We start from the raw sequence: 23,345 nt of genomic DNA, 5'->3' as shown, positions 1-23,345 counted from the left end.
CTAGTGACTCCCTTCTCTCATTTGCCCTCTCTTCTAACATTCCTCTCGCCACACTTGTTCCCTCCTCTCCTACTTTCCTGTGGTGTGATATAAATTTTCATATCAAATTTAGTGAGCATGTTACTCTTTCCTTCAGCCACATGTGGAGAGAGTAGCTTTATTTTCCCCCTCTCCCCTTCTCCCTTATCTCCTCCACTAAATAAGATATTTTTTATCTCTTTTATGAGTTATAGCCTGCCCCATTTCATTACTCCCTTTCTCTTCCCAAAATTTTCCTCCTTCACCCCTTAATTTTTATTTTATTTTATTTCATTTTTATTTTCGTATGTGGATATCATGTCTTCTGATATAATACACACTATATTCTCTATGTATGTGTATGTATGTGTGTATGTACAATCTCTCCATCTCACCAAATACTGAGAAAAGATTCAAGAGCTTAAAATATTTTCTTTCCATGTAGTTATGTAAACAGATCAGCTTTAGAGAGTCTTTTATGATTTTTTTTTCCTGTTTACCTTTTCATGCTTCTCTTGATTCTAGTCTTGGGAAGTCAAATTTTTAAATACAGATCTGGTCTTTTCCTCAACATGAAATCTTGAAATTCAACTATATCACTAAATGACCATTTTTTCCCTTGAAGTATTATACTCATTTTCTGGGTATGTGATTCTTGGCTTCAATCCCAGTTCCTTTGACCTCTGATATATCCCATTCCAAGCCCTTCGATCCCTTAATGTTGAATCTGCTGGATCCTGTGTTATCCTGATTGTATTTCCACAGTACTCAAATTGTTTCTTTCTAGCTGCTTGTAATATTTTCTCCTTGATTTGGGAACTCTGAAATTTGGCCACAATATTCCTACAAGTTTCTCTATTTGGGTCTCTTTCAGGCGGTGATTGATAAATTCTTTCAATGTTTATTTTGCCCTCTGATTGTAAAATATCAGGGCAGTTTTCATTGATAATTTCATGAAAGAAAATGCCTAGACTCTTTTTTTGATCATGTCTTTCATGTAGTCCAAAAATTTTTAAATTATTTCTCCTCAATCTATTTTTCAGGTCAGTTGTTTTTCCAATGAGGTGTTTCACATTATCTTGTATTTTTTTCAGATTTTTGGTTTTGTTTCCTAACTATTTAAACTCAAAGTCATTAATTTCCCTGAACTCAATTCTCTCCCTCCATGAATTATTTTGGTCAGTGAGAATTTGAACCTCCTTTTCCATTTGGCTAATTCTGCTTTTTAAAGCATTCTTCTCCTGCTTGGCTTTTTGGACTTCTTTTCCCAATTGAGTTAGCCTCTTTTCAAAGCTGTTATTTTCCTCAGTATTTTGGGGGTTCTCATTAGTAAGCTGCTAACTTGTTTTTTAAGGTCTTCTATTGCCTGAGCCCACTTTAAGTTCCCTTTGGAGGCAGAGGCCTTGACTTGCTCTGACAGTATGCCTTGTTCTTCTTTATCTGAAAGGATGGAAGGAGACACCTCTTCCCCAAGAAAGAAACCTTCTATGGTCTTATTTTTCTTCCCTTTTTGGGGGGCATTTTCCCTGCCAGTTACTTGACTTCTGAGTTTCCTCTCCACAACCATCACCTCCAGTTCCACCAAGCCAGCACTGGTGGCTAAGATTCAAACGAGCTGCTTCGGAGCCTCAGGGGCTTTCGACTGGGGCAGGGCTGCTATTCAGTGTGAGATTAAGATCAGCTGCTGAGGTGGAGGCAGGGCCACCACCCAGGGCTCAGTTCCCTCAGGGAGTTTATGAGGAGACCTTCAACAATGGATGCAGCTACTGCCTTCTTTGGGAGCCCCATCTACTGCTGCCTCTACTGCTCCCTCCTGAGGGTGCCTGAGTTATGAGCACACCCTGCTCCCTTCTTGGTCAGCCAAAAAGACCCTCTCACTGACCTTTGGTGCCTGTGGGTTGAGAAATCTGTGCTGCTGCTGGAGATTCTGTCCCTGAAGCCTGCTTGAATCAGCTCCTTTTGGTGCTACGTGGCCAAGACAGGGCTGGGCTCTGCTCCCTGTCCAGTGAGCGACAGACATTTCCTGTTGGTTTTTCCAGCATCTCTGGGATAGAAATCTTGTCCATTCCATTTTTCTGTGGCTTCTGTTGCTCTAGAATTTATTGAGAGTTCTTCTTTACAAGTATTTTATAGGCTCTGGGATAAGAGCTAGCATATGTGTATCTTTCTACTCTGCCATCTTGGCTCCTCGCTGGCACATCTCAAGTTTTTAATAAGAAGACTAACAATCAACCAAAAATTTCACCTCCAATATCAAGACACAAGAGAAGCAGAAATAGATAAAATGGAAAAAGAAAACATGAAATTCAATAGAGCTAAATTATTTGTATTCCTCCATGGGAAGATGATACTTGTGATTCTTAAAATTGTGTCCCTAAGAGTAGAGCTACAAGTAATATACAGACAGAGGATATGAGTAAATGTGAATTTGAGGGAATGACTAAAATTAATAGATGAGAAAGAGAAGTATACTGAGTGCAGAAAAACGGAGAGGTAGTATGGGTTTCATTTGAAGAGGATAGAAAGACAAATTACAAAAGAGGGGAAGATGGGAAGGTGAACAAGCATCACTTGAACCTACTCTCATGGTAGGTGGCCTTCAAAGAGGACCAAAATGACATTACCATGATAAATAAAGTTTCAGTGTATCTGATAGTGGCTGATCAGATCAATACAAGCTTGGAATGCTCTACTGCTGGTTGTGCGCAGATAGTCTGTATGAATTTTTGAGGTGGATACTCCAAATTTTCACACTCTACTTTTAAATTGTGCTGTCTCAATTCTGCTTTGATCATAGAACAAAGTACTCTTTCTGATGTGGACACACCATGTTGAGTGGGCCTTTGCCAGCGTCTCCCATGTTGCACAAATCTAAAATTCTTGAGAGAGACCTTGAGAGTGTACTTGCATCTCTTCTTCTGGCCATCATGTGATGGCCTGCACCATATGAGTTCTCCATAAAAATAGTCTTTTTGGCAAGCATATATTTTGTATTCAGATAACATAGCTAGCCATGGGAGTTGTGCTCTCTGAAGCATAGTTTGAATGCTTGGCATTTCAGCTCCAGCAAGGACTTCAGTGCCTTTTCTCTCCCAAACTTTTCTTCAGAGCCTCCCAAACACTGAGCTAGCTTTGGCAATGCATGTATCAACCTCATTGTCAATGTATACATCCCTGGAAAGTGCCCTACCAAGGTAAATGAACTTATCCACAACATTCAAAACTTTTCTATTTATTGTAATTGATGGATCCATGTATGGATGGTGTGGTGGTGACTCATGGAGCACCTGTGTTTTCTTGGTGTTAGTTGTTAGACCAAAATTGGCACAGGCAGCAGAGAATCGATCCATACTATGTTGGGACTCAGCTTCAGAGTCTGCATTGAGTGCACAATCATCTGCAAACAGAAAATCATGCACCAACACTCCCTCCACTTCGGTCTTGGCTTGTAGCCTTTTCAAAATTGAAGTATCATCAGTATTACAGCTGACCTTGATGCCATGTTCTTTCTCATTGAAAGTTGAAAACATCTTGCTAAAAAGCATGGGAGCAAGCACCCAGCCTTGTTTCACTCCATTGGTAAATGGAAAGGCATGAGAGCATTGTTCATTATCCAGAACCCAGGCAAACATGCCATCGTGAAATTGATGAACAACACTGAAATTGATGAAGAACACTGATGAACTTCTCTGGGCAGCCAAATTTTGACATAATTTTCCATAAACCCTCATGACTAACACTGTCAACGGCCTTGGTGAGATCTACAAATGTTGTGTCCAGACCTCTGTTCTGCTCCTGGCCTTTCTCCTGGAGTTGTTGACCAGCAAATACCAAATTGACTCTTCCTTGGCCCTTTCTGAAGTCACATTAGCTCTTAGGTTTATGCCCATCTTCCAAGTGAAGGACCTATTAAGGAGTACTTTAGCAAGGATTTTTCTAGCAATGACAAAGAGAAAGGCCCTCTTGTGATTGTAATAGGACAATCTATTCCCTTTACCTTTATAGAGATGTACAGTGGAGGCATCCTTGAACTCCTGGAGGATAACCTCCTCTTGCCATATAACCAGGAAAATTTCAGTCAGCTTTTGCATGAGCAATGGTCCCCCAACGTTCTAAATCTCAGCTGGAATAGAATCAGCACCAGGTGCTTTGCAACATGAAAGGAGCCTAATGGCCCTCAAAACCTCTTCTTCAGGTGGAAGTTCAGCTAAGGAGGGATTGACTTCAACCTGAGGTGAACACTCAATCATCTCAGCATTGATTGATGACAGTCTGTTGAGAATATTATGGAAGTGTTTAGCCCATCTCTTCAGGATGATATCCTTATCACTAATCAATGTGACTCTATCAGCACTGAGGAGTTTTGATACATCATAGATTTTTTGGTCCATAAATAGCTTTCAGGGAATCATAAGAGTGCTTTGGATTGTTACTATCAGTATAAAACTGAATTTCTTCTGCCTTCTTACTAAGCCAGGGATGCTGCAACTCTCCAAGGCTTGCCTGTACTTTGCTTTTGATGGAATTAAATGCTGCTTTCTGAGAGGTGGATGAACTATCCTGCTGATATATCCTGGGGAGTTCTCATTTTTCATTTAGCAACTTTTGAATTTCCCCAGTTTTCATCAAACCAGTCTTGATGTTTGCAAGTATTCTGCCAGAAGAGCAAATGCAGTGTTGTACACCAAATCTCTGAAAGCTACCCACTCCTTTTCTGTTCTACTATTGCCAACTATGTGTTGGCTCAACTTTCGCTACAAGTTAGCAATAAACTGTTCAAGCTCAGAGAAGAGCTCTAATCTTTTGACATTAATTCATCTGGTACCATTTTGCCTTGTGGGTGGTACTTTAATGAATTAAAATATTTAGCTTGGAAAGTATAAGTTGGTGATCAATCCACTACTCTGTACCATATATTGTCTTTGTTACTCTCACATCTTGTCTGTCTCTTTTACAATAACATAGTCTATTAGATGCCAATGTTTGCTGCAAGCCTGCATCCATGAAGTTTTATTGCATTCAGGTAAATGGAAAACAGTGTTGGGGATAAGTAGGTCATGCGATGCAGAAATCTTCAGCAGCAAATGACCATTGATCTTGCTATTTCCAACTCTATTCCTCCCTAGGACTCCCTGCCAAGTCTGGTAGTCTGAGACTTCTCTAGCATTAAAGTCACCCAGAACTATAAACTTCTCTTCTTTTGGCACAACGATGGTAAGGGTCTCTAGGTTTTCATACAATTTTTCTTTGACCTCATCAGGGCTTGTCATGGTCGGAGCACAGGCACTGATGATAGTGGCATGGTCCTTTCCTGTGAGTGGCAATCACATTGTCAATAGCCTGTCATTCATTCTTTTTGGCAGGCATACCAGCCTGCTGAGTAGATTAGTTTTGATTGCAAAACCCAAGCCATATTCACAGCGCTTCCCTTCACTGTACCCACTACAGAAAAATAATATATATCCAGCTCCAACTTCAGTAAGTGGCCTTCTTTTGCCAACCTTATTTCACTCAGGACTGCTATTTGGATGTGATACCTGTTGAGTTGTCTTGTAACAAGAACAATTTGTCTTTCAGGTCTATTGGATTTTGTGTTGTCTATAAGTGTGTGCATGTTCCATGTGCTCGTGGTGAGTGGAATCGTCTTTGCAGATGTTTTTGTACATTTTTTTGTATGTGTTTTGATCACATAGTGGAATTTCCCACATACTGCAGTAATCAGGCCAGGGTTGGGTAAGCAGACAATGACTAGGGCACCATTTCTAGCTCCTTCCTCACACCAGGATTTGAGAACTATTATCCTTAAAAGGCTACTCAGATACCCAGGGGGCTACTGTATCCCACTGCTGCTTCCAGTAAGAAATGACCCTATGTTCTAGACCACCTGTGTGAAGGATTGTGACTACAGCTCCCAGTGTATTCACACCTGCTGCTTCATCACTTGCCTGTTGCCACGGGACTTTGAGGCATAATAGTTAAAAGGTATGGGTAACATTTTTTGATTCACACATAAACTGGATTTAAGTGAGGCAGAGTTGCACAAAGTTGTCAACCTCTCTCTCTTCTCCAGATCCATCATAGTCCAGTGGCAAGACAGAGTCAAGATGGCTGACGATGACTTGAATTGCAGTGGATGACCTTGGTGTCTTTGGTGTCTAACCAAGCTCTAAGTGCTGCATATTGCCTGCTTCAGCTGCCTTCATGACCACTGGAAAAAATTGTTCTCATTCACCCATTCCACCAAAGGAAGTCTTCATGTGCTTGGGGTAGACACCCCTCTAATGTAACAATGGATTTGAGACCCCTCAAGCTGGTTTGGCCCTTCTGCCAAAATGGCTTACCAGGGTGTGGCCGCTGAGCATGCTGCAGCTTCTTGGAGCCACAGGTGAGAGTTAGGTGGAACAGGTGAACCCCAAAGGTGGAAAGAGTCCCAAGAAAACCTTGGCAGTCATCGCATCAATGTACTAGTCCTCTCTGAACATGCCCTACACCCACCTGCTCTCATAATTATTGGCTCAAAGAGGGAACAATATACAAAATCAGTTGAATATAGAAATCTATCTTGCCTGACGTAGAGATAGGAGAGGAGGAGATCAAATAAATGGGAAGCGGGGGGAGACTGACAGAAGGGAGGACAAAGGAGGGGAGGTGATAAACAGAAGTAAATCACTGATTAGAAAGGAAAGGATAAAAAAAAAGAGAGGTTAGAGAAAAAGGAGAAATGGGATGCAGGGAAATACACAGGTAGTAATCACAGGTGTAATATGAATGGGATGAACTCTCATAAAATGGAGGTGAATAGCAGAGTGGATCAAAAAATCAGAATCCTACAATATGTTGTTTGCAAGAAACACACTTGAAACAGATACACACTCAGAGTAAAGGTAAGGGGCTGGAGCAGAATCTATTAGGCTTCAGCTGAAATAAAAGAAAAAACAATAGCAATTGTAGCAATTCTCATCTCAAAGTAAAAGCAAAAATAGATTAGATTTAATTAAAAGAAATAAGAAATGAAACTAGATATTGTTAAAAGATACCACAGACAATGAAGCAGTATCAGTGCTAAACATAAATGCACTAAGTGGTTTATCATCCAAATTCTGAAAGAAGTCTAGTGAGTTATGGGAATGGACAGCAAAACTATTCTAATGGGAGACCTCAACTGCCCCCTCACAGATCTCAATAAATCCAACCACATACAAACAAGAAAGAAACTAAGGAAGTAAATAGAATATTAGAAAAGTTAGATACAACAGATATTTGGCATGATTAAACATAAAGGATGATGCCATAAAGAAATTAGAAGAGCAAGGAAGAGTCTACCTGTCAGACCTATGGTGAATGGAAGAATTTAAGACCAAACAAGAAATAGAGAATATTGCAAAATGTAAAATTGACAATTATGATTATATTAAATTAAAAAGATTTTGTATAAACAAAACCAAAGCAACCATTATTAGAAGGAAAGCAGAGAGATAGGACACAACCCTTATAGCAAGAGTCTCTGACAAAGACGTCATTTTATTTCTCTAAACAATAGTGATTTAGAGCATGTATTCATATGTCTATAGAAGTCTTTAATTTCTTCATCTGAAAAAGGTCTGATCTTGCATAATCACCTTTATCTATGGGGAATGACTTGTATTCTTATAAATTTCACTCAGTTTTCTCTAAATTTGAGAGATTAGTCCTTTATCAGAGACACTGCCTATAAAAGATAGCTCAGATTTCTGTTCTTCTAATTTTGACTGCATTGGTTTTACTTGTGCAAACCTTTTTAATTTAATATAATTGAAAACATACATTTTACTTCTCATAATTCTCTCTAATTCTTTCCTTTTCCAGAGATTTAGAGTAAACTATTACATGCTGCCCTATTTTGCTTATGGTTTCACACTTTATGTCTAAATCATGGGGACATTTTGACCTTATCTGGGTATATGATGTGAGAGCAATTTTTTGTCAAATGTTGAATTTTTACCCCAAAACCTTGGATCTTTTTGTTTATTATATAAGTTTATGAAGGCAATATACTATTGTGGATTATGTATTTAATCTATTCCATGGATCCATCACTCTATTATTTTAGTTTTTTATGAACAGCGGACTTTTATTTAATCATTTCTGCATTTACTGTTGGAATTCTTGGAATTCATAAATAACATCTTTGCCTGTCAGCTTCTTATAAACGCCAGAAAACATTTCTGCCTTGTGCTCCACATTGTTCTGCTATACCTTATTCAAATAAACCTTTGTGAGTTTGCTTCCATCTAGTTTCACATGGATTCTCTTGCCAACAATTTCACTTGGAAAGAAAAGGTCTTCAAGGATTGCATCATGTACAGCAGTCAAGAGCTCCTGGGACACTTTTGCTTATGTTTTCTATGACTTTCTCTTGTGAGCTTAGGAAGAATTCTCCTCTGATCACTAAAGACCACGTGTTTGCCACTGAATATTTTCTCCAATTCACAAGTAGCCATACTTAGATCTTCCGAAAAGTTTTTAGCTGAGGAACTGGAACAAAAATAATGACAGCTTTTCTGCCACCACCAACTTCAATTTCCTTAACTGTTGTGATATTCTGCTTTCTTAACTGAGCCTTTAAGTCAGAGTTTGTCTCCAATTTCAATAGAGGCTGTGAAATGCCAGACTTGAACTTGTCTAACTTCTATCCATTGGACTTCACAATCTTGGCACTGGAGCTGAACATGGCACAGCCTTGATGAGCACCTGCCTAAGAAGAGTGACTATTTCTTAGCCAGTAACAAATTGGTTTGATGATTACTGCTTTATAATACAGTTAGAGATCTGGTACAGTTAGGCAACCTTGCTTCACATTATTATTGGTTCATTCATTCCTTTGATATTTTTGACCTCCAAATCAATTGTGTTACTAGTTTTTCTAGCTCTATAAAATATTTTTGGAAGTTTTATTGGTATGGCACTGAATAAGTAAATGAGTTTAAGCAGAATTTTCATTTTTTTATATTTGTTCAGCCCATCCATTAACAATATTTTTTTCTAATTCCTTAGATTTGACTTTATTTATCTATAAAGTGTTTTGTATTTGTGTTCATATATTCCTGGGTTTGTCTTGACAGGCATATTCCCAAGTATTTTATGTTGTCTACAGTTTCCCTAAGTGAGATTTCTCTTTCTCCTTTGTTCCTATTGATAATATACAGAAATGGTGATGGTTTATGTGGATTTATTTTAGGTCCTACAACTTTGCTAAAGTGTTTGATGACTTCAGGTAGTATTTAGTTATTTCTTTAAGTATATCACCATGTCATTTGCAAAGACTGACTTTTATTTTCTTGTTGCCTACTGTAATTCCTTCATTTCTTTTTCTTTTCTTAATGTTTAGCTAACATTTCTGGCATAATATTAAATAATATTGGTGATACTGGGAATCCATACTTTAACATTTTTTATTACTGAGAATATTTTTAGTTTATTCTCATTACAGTTAATGCTTGCTAATGTTATGGACAGATACTACTTATAATTTTAAAGGCGGATTAATTTGTTCCTGACCTTTCTGGTGTTTTTTTTTTTTTTTTCCATGGGAATGGGTGTTTTATTTTGACAAAAACTTTTCTGCGTCATTGAGATAATCATATGATTTCTGCTGATGATATTTATACAGTCAATTCTGCTCAGAGTTTTCCAAATATTGAACCATCCCTGCATTCCTGGTAGACGTTTCAACTAGTCATAGTTTATAAATTATGTGAAACATTGCTACAATCTCTGTACTAGTATTTGGTTTATTTTTGTTGCATCAATATTCACTTTGGAAATTGCTCTATTCCTGTTTTTCCTCTTTCTAGCTTATTTATCAGCACCATAGCTGTGTGATAAAAGAAATTTTGCAGGATTCCTTCTTTGCCTATTTTTGAAATAACATATATCATTAAAATTAATAGCCCTTAAAGTGTTTGGTAGAAATTACTTTAAATCTACCTGATACTAAGGATTTTTTTCTTAGGGAGTTCATTGTTAGCTTATTAAATTTCTTGATCTTAGATAGGATTATTTAGGTATTTTATTTTAACTTTTATTAATTGGAGATATATGTATATATATTACATATATACATATATAGTACATATATACATATATGTATGTTCATGTATATACATATATACATTTAACTTAAATTTTTGTGTTTATTAATATATAATTAAGCAAAATATCTCCTAATAATTGCTTTAAAATCTTCAGTATTGGTTATGAACATACCTTTTCATTTTTATGCTATTAATTTCTTTATCTTATTATTTTAATAAAATAATTCTATTGTTTATCTATTGTGCTTTTTCTAATAAAAACAGCTCCGAGTTATACTTATTATTTCAATGGTTTTCTTTTTTTCAATATTAGTAAACTCTCCTTTCCTTTTCAAGATTTCCTCTTTGGTGTTTAACTGGGAATTTTTCACTAGTTCTTTTTCTAGTTTTTTTTTTTTTTAGTTGCATATCCAATTCATTATTCTACTCTTTGTGTATTTTATGTAAGCATTTAGACGTAAAAAAATTTTCCCCAACTATTACTTTGTCTGCATCCCATTAATAGTGACATGTTGTTTCATTGTTGTCCTTCTTTTTAATGAAATTATTCATTGTTTCTAATTTTTCTTTGACCCATTCATTCTTTAGGATTAGGAATTAATTTATTTTTATTGTTTCCATGGTCCTTTACTGAATATAATTTTGATTGCATTTTGATCTAAGAAGGATTCATCTAATATTTTTGCTTTATCTGCATTTAGTTTTAAGGTTTTTATGGCTTAATACATGGTAAAGTTTTGTAGGTGCCATATAATGTTGAGGAAAAGGTATATTCTTTTTTATTTCCATTCAATTTTCTTCAGAGCTTTATAATATCAAAGTTTTTTAAAATTACATTCATTTCCTTATTTTTTTCGTATGTATTTTATGATATATATATGTATGTGCATACATATACATGTATACACATGCACATATATGTATATTTATGTGTGCATGTGTGTGTATGTATATAATATATACGTATGTGTATCTATATAAATATTTATATATGTGTATACATATATATGTATATATATATGTGTGTGTGTGTATACATGTGTGTGTATGTCTAGAGCTAAGTCTAGATATAGATGTTGATATAAAATTCTGAAAAGGTCCAGTTGGGTTTCCACAATAGTAGGGCTTTATTGTCTATTTCCTTTTGTAACTTCTTTTAAATTTTCTTCATGTATTTGTATATAATATTATTTGGTGCATATGTGTTTAATATTGATAATCCTTTATTGTCTATGGCAGCTTATAAAATATAACTTCTCCATTTATCTTTTGAAATTAGATCTATATTTGCTTTTGCTTTATCTGAGATGATGATTGCCATACATGATATTTTTTTTACTACAGTTGGAAATTAATAATATTCTCCTGTCTTTTATTTTCTTCCTTGTGTATGTATCTCTATTTTAATGTCCTTGTAAACAACATATTGTAGAATTTTGTTCTTTTTTTAAATTTACTCTGCTGTCTGCTCATGTTTTATGGATAAACTCATCCCATTAACATTCACAATTTTGATTAATTTTTACTTCCTTTCCTCATACTTTTCCCTGTATTTATTGATTCTCTCTCTCTCTCTCTCTCTCTCTCTCTCTCTCTCTCTCTCTCTCTCTCTCTCTCTCTCTCTCTCTCTCTCTCTCTCTCCACTTTGTCCCTCTTCAAATGTGTTTTGATTATGACCATGACCTCCCACAATATATATTTTTTCTTCCAATCACATTCCCTTCTTCTACTATTCCTTTGCTCTTTCATTTTTCAATACATAGCTGAGTGTATATTATTGACTCTTTAGTCAATTCCAATGAGGGTAAGGTTTGAGCATTGACTGCCAACCCCCATTTTGCCTTCCAATTCACTCTTCTTTTTGTAAGATTATTTACTTCCTTCTACCTCTCCCTTCTCCCAATGCATTCCTTTTCTTCATCGATTAATTTTATTTATTTATTTTTTTTTTGGATATCATTTCGTCATAGTCAACTCTTATCCATGACTTCTGTCTATCCTTCTAACTGCTCTAATAGTGAGATGATTTTAGGAGTTACAAGTATCATTCCCATGTAGGATGTGAATAGTTTAACCTTATTCAAGCCATTATGATTTCTCTTTTCCATTTACCTTTTTTTAATGCTTCTCATGAGTCTTTTATTTGAATGCAAAATTTTCTATTCAACTTTGGTCTTTTCATCAGGAAAGCTTGAAAGTCTTCTATGTCATTAAATATCCATTCTTTTCCCCTTGAAATATTATTTTCGGTTTAATTGAGCAGGTGATTTTTGGTTGTAACTAACCTCTTTGATTTGTAGAATATCATAATCCAAATCCTCTGATATTTTAATGTACAAGCTGCTAAATCTTATGTTATCTTAACTCTGGCTCCATAATATTTCATTTGTTTCTTTCTGGTTGCCTGGAATATTTTCTTCTTGACCTTAGAATTCTCGAATTTGGTTAAAATATTCCTGGGAGTTTCCATTTTCGGATACCTTTCAGGAAGTTTTTGATGGAGTCTTTCAATTTTTGTTTTACCCCTAGTTCTTGGTTATCACTACATTTTTTCCTTGTAACTTCTTCAAATATGACGTCGAGGATTTTTTTTAATTGTGGCTTTCAGGTAGCATGATAACTTTTAAGTTGTTTGTCATCAAACTATTTTCCAGATTAGTTATTTTTCCAGTGAGATATTTCACTTTTTAAATATTTTTTTCATTCTTTCAATTTTGTTTTATTTTTTTCTTTATGTTTTATGGAATCATTAGCTTGCACTTCACCAATTCTAATTATTAAGGATTTTTTTCAGTGAATCTTTTCCACTTGGTCAATCCTACTTTTAAATTTGTTCTTTTCTTCAGTGAATATTTGTATTTATTTTTTTTTCATGACCAGTTTTCCTTCTTAAGTGATTCGTCTACTCAGTGAGTTTTTGTCCCTGTTTTAACATTTTACCTATTCTGTTTTAAAGGGTATTTTTTTCAAAGTGTTTTGTGCCTCCTTTTCCATGGCTTTCACCCTTTTTTTGCATCACTTTCATTCCTCCCTCCCATCTTTTTTCTACCTCTTTTATAGGACATAAAATCCTTTCTGAACTTTCCATGATCTGAGATCAATTCACATTTTCTTTTAAGAGTTACATGTAGCTCCCTTGATCTCATTTTCTTCTCACTCCAATGAGACAGAACATTATTGCTGTCTTTCTAAGTTGTCTTGAATTAGCGTACTGTTTTACCCTGTACTTTTGTTCATTCTGCCTCTCCAGAATTCATTTTGAGGCATTATTTTAAGGCTATTTGGAAAGAAATTTAAAAGAACTCAGCTGAGTTCCTACTTTTATTCAAGCATCATGGCTGCACTCATCCATCTTAACTTATTTTCATTCAAATTTAAAATGCAAAATTATACCTATTAAATGTTTAGTCTTTTTGTATCCTATATCTGCCATCCATGCAATATGTTAGCTTTCCCTGTGGGTTTTATGCCTTCTTAAAATATGTTAATATGTAATATGCACCTTTATCCAAGGAACTCATGAAAATTTTGAAAAGAACATGTCAAAGACAAATCTCTAAGACACTCACCCATGTGCACGCACACACACACACACACACACATGCACAGACACAGACACACACACAATTTTGCTTCAAATAGACACTAATCCATTTGTGATAAGTCTTTGGATACAATCATTCCATCAGTTTTGAATCAATATAACTCTAGTATTATTTAGATGAATTTCTTTTTTCATATTCTTCCTAAGTGTTGCATGAGAGAAACTTTGCCAGATACTTTAATGAACACCAACACTGCACATGGAATTCTCCTAATTTACTAGTATTATAAAACTGAAAAAAATAAACAAGATTTATCTGATATATTACAAAGTAGATCTACTGCCTAATGGTCACTACCCTTCCATCACATAAAACCCTCCACAATATAGCTGTAATCTAAATTTCAAATCTCATTTGGGATAATCCCTTCTTCAAACTAAATGGGGTTATATGGACTAGTTCCTCTTTCACCTCTGTTATCTGTTCCTGCATTTGAACAAGTCATCTCTCTGGAATAGACTCTCTCTTCATTCATACCACCATCAATTATTATCATCGATCAGTACTGCTGGTGTTCTTTCTCTCAGATTACCTTGAAATTATTTTCTTCTCATTTATTCAGCATTTATTTTGATAAATCTTATGGTTTCTTGGATTGGAATATAAACTCTTTTAGAGTAGGGTTTCTTGCATTCGCTGTATTTGCATCTACATTGCCTAGCAGAGTGCCTGAAATATGTTTGGGTGGAACACAGTACTTAGTAATTAATCAATGGGTTGATCAGGAGCATTTCCTTCATGACTTGATCCCTAAAATGGCTACTGATTTTTACTTCCTTGAACTGTATTCAATTTGCTTTGATGTGTAACATCTGGACCCTTTCATAGATTGTAAGCTCCTTTAGGTCAAGCATTATGTAATTTTGGGGGGCTTTTTTGTCTTTATAGTTCTAACAATCTATATACAGTAGGTGATTAAAAAATATTGGTTTAAGTAAATTGAATAGAAAATCAGATCACACAGTAGCTCAGAGCTCAGTGATAAATTTGCCATGATTAGATTATGCTTTGGTCTATTATTTTAGGGTGGATCCAAAACAAATCAACCACAATCCTTTCTGCCTTCTGAAGGGGGTAGAGGTTTCAGAAAATCTCTACAAGAAAAAGTTTATGAGAGTGAACTTGTATGTCATACTTCAGTTTAAAATTTCTAAAACGCTCAAAAATAGACCTACATTCAATTTTTTTATTGTCCTGAAAACATCACATTTCCTTCTCCACAGTCTATATTTTTGCTAATTTCCCCCACATTTTAGACTATGCTTGACTTCAGATTTTCCCTTTCTATGTCATCTCTATGCCCACTAATAAGCACCCTTTTCCACAGGCTCGAAGAAGATTGGGAGCAAGAAGAGTTGGTATTCTCAAAGGCAATTCATGTACTTACATTCATGTACTTATTATATCTAACCATGGATGTCCTACCTCCTGTCTATGACCACTGCACTGCTATCTGTCACTGTTTTTTGAAATGCATTACCCAGGGGTGTAAACATTAAATTTTGGTGGACCACATTCAAACTGGTAATAAAGCAAATGTAGTTTTTGTTTCTCATGATTTCCTTTCCCTAAGTGAAATATTGCTAACAGTAGGATACTCCATGGAAATCTAGCTATTTTCATTTTTAGATCATGACATGGTAATTGTTTTGTTTCTTCAGACATAGTACATAGAGTCCAAGTGTTTGGGTGTGAGTGGCCATGCTTTGAACTTCTGTCCCTTTTTTTCATTCTAAAGCACCAAAAAAAGTAATAAAGAAAAATCTCTTATAAAAAAATCATCAAAGGTACAGACAAAGTTACTTTGAAAATAGCATTATAAAGAAATGTGTTCATCTGTTTAGGGATTTGGCAGACATTTATCTTTAATAATTTCATTTAGATGACAGGAAATTACCTATTTTACAGAAAATAATGCTACCTAAATGAGGTGACTCATTATCATTTTGAATACATTTTTATATTACTCTAGTAGAAAAGAAACATGGTGCTACCATCCAAATGATATCTCTACCTTTCATTAACATGAATTGAACAAAAACACAACTCCTTAGTTCTATGTACTGTGGGAGATAAAAAGGAAATCTAATGCAGAATTCTTTCCCACCGGGAGCTTGCTGTCTGGCTAGTGAGACAATTTATAAAAAGATAGTATAAAATACATGAACACATAATTAATAATACAAAGTAATAGGTGGGATGTTAAGGGAAAGCTTCATGGAAGCAATAAGATTTCACTTAAGTCTGAAAAGATCAATGGAAGTTGGATAGAGGTAGGGAGTCATCTGAAATAGAATGTTTATAAACAGATATGTAGACAGGAAAGAGCAGGACGGTTTTAGAAAATGATGAAATTGAGGACAATTTGAAAGGAATCTGGAGAAAATACACAGAGTAATGTAACACTGACATTTTACAAAGATGTAATGCAATTTAATAGTTAAAATACTGCAAAGGACTTGTCAGAGATAAATTGTAGAGTGGATTGGAAGCTAAATATAAAGTTGGAAGGGGAAAAATGTGGAGTGAGGAAACAAAGGCATAAGGTGGAAACAATTTATTCAAAGCAATGAGTAGTGAAGTCTCCTCTATGTTAGAGAAAGTTCAAGAGAAAGCTCTTTTAAGGATTAGCCAAGTATTGACTATGTCTATAGACAGATTGTAAGGAGGCAATACCAAAGGAGAGAAGGGAGATACATGTGAGATAATTAACTTTACACATTAAAATCCTTCTCTGATTTCAAAGCCAAATTTAAGGTCTACTTCTTCCACCCAGAGAAGCTAAAATAATCCTAAATCAACAAACAATTTGATACTTCAGTGAGAAGTATCCACAGGGATAGACAGCAAATAAATCTGGAAAATATGATTCAGACTGAAGTTTATTGTTTTGTTTTGTTTTCCCCTAAATGCAATAGAGAGTTAGTAACATATCTTGAGTAGAAGAACAGCATTCTAATCTGTGTCTTAGGAAGGTTATTTTGTAAGTTCCATATATGTAGATCTGAGATGGGATAAATCTAGAACTGGGGACACCAATTAGGAAACTATTGCAAGAATCTCAGAAAATGATGATATAAAGTAGTGACAGAATGAGTGAAGAGAATGGAATACAAGAAAAAGAGAGATATCTTACAGAGATAGAATTAAAAGAATTTGCTTTTGGTCGATTAGGGAGAGGAGTCTGAGGATGGGTCTGAGGTTGGGATTTTGGTTGAGTGAAGTAGTGAAACCATAAACTGAAGTAGAAAAGTATGGAGAAAGTTAGGACATGTGAGAATGAAGATGAATTCCATTTGAAAGGACATTGATTAAAAAATAGCAAAGAGTAGAGAGGGAATCAGAGTTAAGGAAAGAGAGAAGAGGAAGAATGTGAAAAGAGGACAGGGCATAAAGGAGAAGGGAATAATATATCCATAAAGTCAATTATGCCAGAACTTCAGAAAGTTAGGAAAAGGACAGACCACAAAAGCCTATTTTTCTAGTCTTTTGTAATTTTTTTAAATACATTTAGTTCTACTTTGTCAGAAGATTAAAGTCGTATGGAGTTTACCCCTTTTTTGACAGTTATTAAGCTCAGTTTTTTTCTATTTGTTTCTGTTTCTATATTGGAATTGCAGATTTGATCCTGAAATTTTGACAATGTAAAGAAATCCTTCATTGGCAACCTCTCTGAAATTTACATTCTTAGATGGTGCTCTGGCACAATGGGATATTATTGAAATTTCTGAAGGTCACACTGCTAGTAATTCAGGCACTCTTGTAACTGAGCTGATCGTCTGTCCATTGTGCCTTGTGCTGCCTCCCTAAAAAACAAACATACAAACAAAAAAACTAAGTGGATAAAGTGAAAGTTAAATTTTGCTCAAGGAGTAAAAAAAAAAGTAATTTGAAAAAAAACACATATTAACTGAGACTAAGTACCAAAAATAATAAGACATTCTCTTTTTTGTTAATAATTTATTTGTTTTCAGTTTTCAACAATCATTTCCAAAAGTTTTACATTTTTCACCTCCTTCGTCTCCCTCCCTTCACATGACAGCATGTAATCTTAATTGGGTTCTGCACATACATTCTTAATAAACACATTTTCACATTAACCATGTTGCACAGAAGAATTAAAATAAATAGGAGAAACAATAAGAAAAAGTAAACCAAAGCAAAACATAACAAAATAGAAAACAGTCTGCTTCATTCTGAGTCACAATTCTATAGTTCTTTCTCTGAATGTGTATAACATTTTGCATCAAGAGTTCTTTGGAAATGATTAGGTCCTTGAATTGCTATGAAGGGCCAAATATATTATAAATAGTTCTTTCACACTGTGGTTATTATTGAGTATAATGTTCTCCTGGTTCTGCTCAATTCACTCAGCATCAGATCATGTAAGTCTTTCCAGGTTTTTCTGAAGTATGTCTATTCGTCATTTCTTACAGCACATTAGTATTTCATTGCATTGATATATCACAACTTTTTCAGCCATTCCCCAATTGATGGACATCCCCTTAATTTCCAGTTCTTGGCCACTACAAAAAAGAACTACTACAAATATTTTTGTACGTGATTATTTTACCCATTGGTATCATATGTTTGTGATACAGTCCTAGAAGAAGTACTGCTGGGTCAAAAGGTATGCACATTTTTAAAGTCTTTCTCTCAAAATGAATTGCTATACTATATCAAATATTATACTTAAAGGTGAATTTCCACTAGATTATAGCAGCCATCAGAAAAATTTACGAGACAACAACTAATATTTCATTTTAATCAGTCTTATTCCTAGCATCTCAGGTTTCTTAAGCAATCATGAAAATACAAAAGATATAATAACCAAAGTATTTTGTAATAATATGATAATAGATATTTCATATATATATATATATATATATATATATATATATATATTATTAAGGTACTGTGTGGCTTTATTTCCAAATAAATGATTATAATAATGTTTTAGCCTAAATGAAATGATCTCAGTGACTATTTAGTATACTGAAAAAAATCGAAGTCAATTAAACCAGAAATTCTGGTATAAATTTGCAATTAATTCAACCACATCCAGTAACAATATAGCATCACATCAAGCTTCCTTATCAGAGGCTATGTGGCATAGATATAAGGCTAAAAATCTTAAGACATGCTAACATTACTAAGCCATCTGGTACCTATGAATTCAGCAGGAATTTTGATGAGGAGTGATATATCTTTTAAGGAATAAACTCTTCCCAGAAGGAAAATTAAAATGTATTCCTATTTTCTTTATGGATGCATGCTTCCTGCTATTTGTCCAATTTTGAATTGTTCTGAACATCTCCCCCTCCTCAAAACACTTGAAACACACAGTCACCAGTTCTCATATATTAGAGAGCTGATGGTTGGAGACCACTTAAAAGATCCTTTAACAAATGTTTTGAAAGACCTTGAAGACAGTGCAAGTTGAAGAGAGTACAGAAAATTATAACTACACATATTTGTAAGGTACAATTCCAATAACAATGCCAGACACTTCTTACATCCTAAACAGAAGGTGAGAAACGTAGTCCCATGTTCATCAATACTTAGAAATGTTTCTCTCAAAATAAATGATTTCATCTTTATTCAAAAGTTGAATGATGATTAAAATTAATAATTAATGTATTAACAAGGCAACACAACCCAGGTAAATAGAACACTAGTTCTGAAGTCAGAAAGACATAAATTCAAATGCCATCTGCTATTCTGGCAGAATCAATTAACCTGTTTGTAAATCAATCAATCAATCAATCATGAGGCTCCAAACAAATGCTCTCCATATTGCTAAATACTATGCTAAGTGCTGGGGATGCAAATAAATATGAGAGAGAGAGAGAGAGAGAGAGAGAGAGAGAGAGAGAGAGAGAGAGAGAGAGAGAGAGAGAGAGACAGAGAGAGAGACAGAGAGAGACAGAGAGACAGAGAGAGACAGAGAGAGACGGAGAGAGAGAAAGGGAGAGAGAGAGAGAGAGAGAGAGAGAGAGAGAGAGAGAGAGAGAGAGAGAGAGAGAGAGAGAAAGAGATTCTTTCTATTGTTATGGATTTAAATTTTTATTGGGGAAACAGGAGCAGACACATAAACACATGTAGAAGGAATGCATTCTTTAGGAACAGGAATAATATTTAATGAGGTAGGAAACAGTGACAAAGTTATGATGGGCTTTCAAAGTGAAACAGAAGAGTTTACATTTAACTAATAGACAATATTAATCATTGTCAACAATTGGGCATGGGGGATGGTGGGTGATATTGGCACACATGTTTTTAATGTAATAGCCATGTGAGTGGAAATATCATTGGATGCAAAAGATTTTGTGGAGGGAGAAACTGTAATATTTAATGATTATGTGGAGTGGGGGGAAGTGAAGAGTTGAGAATTACCAGTGTCACCTATGTGGGAGGTAGCTCACTGGAAGAATAGTAGTACCTTCAAGAGAAACATCTAAGTTTAGAATATGAGCAGATTTGGGAAAGAATGGCAATGATTTCTACTTTTTACATGTTAAATTTGATTTGCTTCCAGAATATTCCATTTGATATGTCTAATAGGTATTTTGTCTTGTGGGATGTTAACACAGGGCAGAGAATGAGACTAGAATTGTACTCACTCCTCTATTGTGCCTCTTAGAATCCCTCACTTATTTCAATGGTAAGTTAATGTACTATCTGTTACACTGGTCATTTTCTGTTGGCCCTAATTGTTAGTATCCTCCCACAATTATTTCCTGTTTATTTAAAAATATATTATGTAATAATTATTCAATATTTTAAAATAAATATGTACATATGTATACATATATGTGCAGACATGCATAACACAAAGTATATACACACATGAAGTAGTTATGCATACAGTATCAACTTATCAATATGTGTATTTGTTTGGGTGTTGTAGTTGTTATTTCCTCTGAGGAGACCAGAAGCTTCTAGAGGAGTGGTATTGTTTTATTTTTGTCTTTGTACACCCAGGACGTAGTATAGCTCCTTGAATATAGTAGAGGCTGAACAAATATTAATTGAGTGAAGAAAATACAGGTCTGGTGATGGTGGTTAGGGTATCCAAGTAAAAATGTGGTGAATATGAAGATATTCATTCAGTCCTCAGTTGGTTGGAAAAATGATGAATTTTGGGTCACAGCAATTCTCACATATTACTCACTGAGTCAAAGAGCAACTGTAGCCTGTAGGGGAAACAACATTTATATCAATAAAATAATGAATCTTTGAAGTGCTGAAGCAATATTTTGTTTCTAGTTATATTATCTAAATTTGAAAACACAGCACTAAGGAGGGAAGAATTCTGGAAATGTGGAATGAGGATGGAAGAAGACAAGGCCAAGACATTCTTCAGTGAAAATCCATATAGATATTTATTATTAAAATTATATTATTGTGTTCTTAAAGTCTAGAAGAATAACACAAAAGCATTGTGCAGAGAGTCAGGATATTTGGTTTATTTCTCTTGAAATAAGGTAAGCAATTATCATCACTGGTTTCATTTCTATAACACTTTCAGGTACACAAAATACTTCCTTTAAGACCATCCATTGGAGTGGAACAATTTTCCCCTTTTAAAGATTAATAATCTTAGGATCTAAGAATCTGAACACTTTTCTAAAGTCACACAGCTATACTGAGGATGACTGGCTCTGAATTCAATGATATCAAGTCAATAATATGATCTTCAGTTTTCTTCTATTTTACTTCTCCAGGATTCAGTTTTCTTATCTGTAATAGAAAGGTATTGCACTAGAGAGTCTCTAAGGTTCTGTTAGGCTCTAAAATTTTCGTTTCTAAAAACTTGTTTCCAATTTATTTTGACAACACAGGCCTTGCTACACACACACACACACACACACACACACACACACACATACATACATACATACATACATACATATATATATATATATATATATATTAGTAATCATTAACTGGGAAACTCAGAGTTTCCCCATTTCTTTCTTTCAAAGTTCCCTCCTCTAATCTAAATGAGTCTATTATGACTCATTATGTTGCTAAGACAGGTCTGGGAAAGTGCTGATTCCTCCCTATAGCGAAGGCAATTAATACGGAAACTAATCAGGATTAAACCACCCAAGTCACATGACTCAAGACCTCACTTTTGTATATTCCAACCCCCAGGATCCCCCAGCATTTGGAGCAATCAGAGTTGATTGCTACCCCTTGGGAACACCTACTCTTTGAAGGGCGTATAACCATGTACCCCCAAATCCCAAACTGAGCTACCCCTTTTTGGGGGGTGGGGTTGGTTTGCTCTGTAATTTCCATGCAATGCATGTGGAGACAGTGTGAGAGAAATTAAACCATGGACAGACACACCTTAATTTCATTAATCTCTTTCTTAGAACAGACTTTGTTTCAATTTGGGGTTCATGGCTTCACAATTAATGGTGCTGTGAGTAAGATTTGCACTTGGATTTTGGGGGTACACTTTTCATTCCAACAGTGCTAAGGCAGGGCACCCACAGGACTTTTCTCCTGAAATCCTAGCCCTGAAGGGTGAGTAAGTCTGATTCCCAAAATCACTGCTCCTTATGTATTGGGCTTCTTATTTTAGCTTGCAGTCCTGTTATTCTCCCAAGTGACTCTGGGGACAGAGATCTAGAAAGGTCTTCCTGGAAGAATATTTTCTGTAATTGGCTAGAACTCACTCTGAGTAAATTGGCATGTGGTCACTCTGAATTTTGACCAGTATATTTCTAATTTATATGATAAATTGTGTTGCAATAAGGATGTGGAACCAAAATATAACTCTGAATTTTGATCATTCTGATTCTAATTCTAAATTGGCTTATCTCCTAAAAAGCCAACATGAAAATTAGATCTGTGGGCACTTTATCTTGTCAAGTGCCTTGTGTGTTTGTAAAATGTTTCCTGTTTGTGATGAAAAATTTAAATGCATCAAGAAAAAACTTCCGAGAAATTTCTTAGGTCTATAATTAGAGAAAGAATATTGGTAAAGAACTTCCATTTTAGACTTTCAGTGGGAGATTAAGATTTTTTGTGGGGGCCAGTTGTGTCAGTCTCAACACTGGCCAAGTTGGGATACCAGACTAAATAATGAGTAATGGAATAAACAAAAATAAAAAACAGGGAGACATTCTGCCAGAAGTTAGTGGAAGGTGGAATCAGCAAGTTGCTTTTTACTGATAAAGATCTAGAGCAGGCTGCCCAGGAATTAGAGAAAGAGGGAGAATTTGAACTGAGGTTTAATTAGATCCCAAAGTTAAAATTTATACTTAATGTTTAAATTAAATCTAGAAAACTGTCTTTGCACCCCTCCTGCCCATGTATCTGATATTAGGCAATGTGTTTAAAACTGCAAAACTAAGGGTTTTTTGCTATCTTTTAAGCTATCACTTTAGAATTTCAGTGATTTTGTTGAGAATTTTTATTAGCATTATAGAAGGTGTTCTGTGAATGGTCTGGGAGAAATTCAGCTCTTTCGATTTGTAAATTGTTAGGCATTAACTTTCTTCAGATTCAAACTGGTTCAGAGAAGCAGGCCAAAATTGGGTAAGATTTTTTTTTTTAATTTGAAATGTAAAGGGAAGTGAAGATAATCTGAGTAATGGGGTTTGAATGATTAGGAAAAGAAATAAAGATTTAA

At 35.0% G+C, this 23,345-nt stretch overlaps 1 pseudogene; it reads right to left on the bottom strand.

Moving 5' to 3' along the window:
• Positions 1-8,148: 8,148 nt before the first annotated feature.
• Positions 8,149-8,728, bottom strand: LOC140514713 (small ribosomal subunit protein eS7-like; annotated as a pseudogene).
• Between the last annotated feature and the right edge of the window lie 14,617 nt (positions 8,729-23,345).

The sequence above is a fragment of the Notamacropus eugenii genome, chromosome 7, assembly GCF_028372415.1.
Source record: "Notamacropus eugenii isolate mMacEug1 chromosome 7, mMacEug1.pri_v2, whole genome shotgun sequence".
NCBI classification, from domain to species: domain Eukaryota; kingdom Metazoa; phylum Chordata; class Mammalia; order Diprotodontia; family Macropodidae; genus Notamacropus; species Notamacropus eugenii.
The sequence above is the reverse complement of the archived record's forward strand: the minus strand, read 5'-3'. Positions and strand labels throughout refer to the sequence as shown.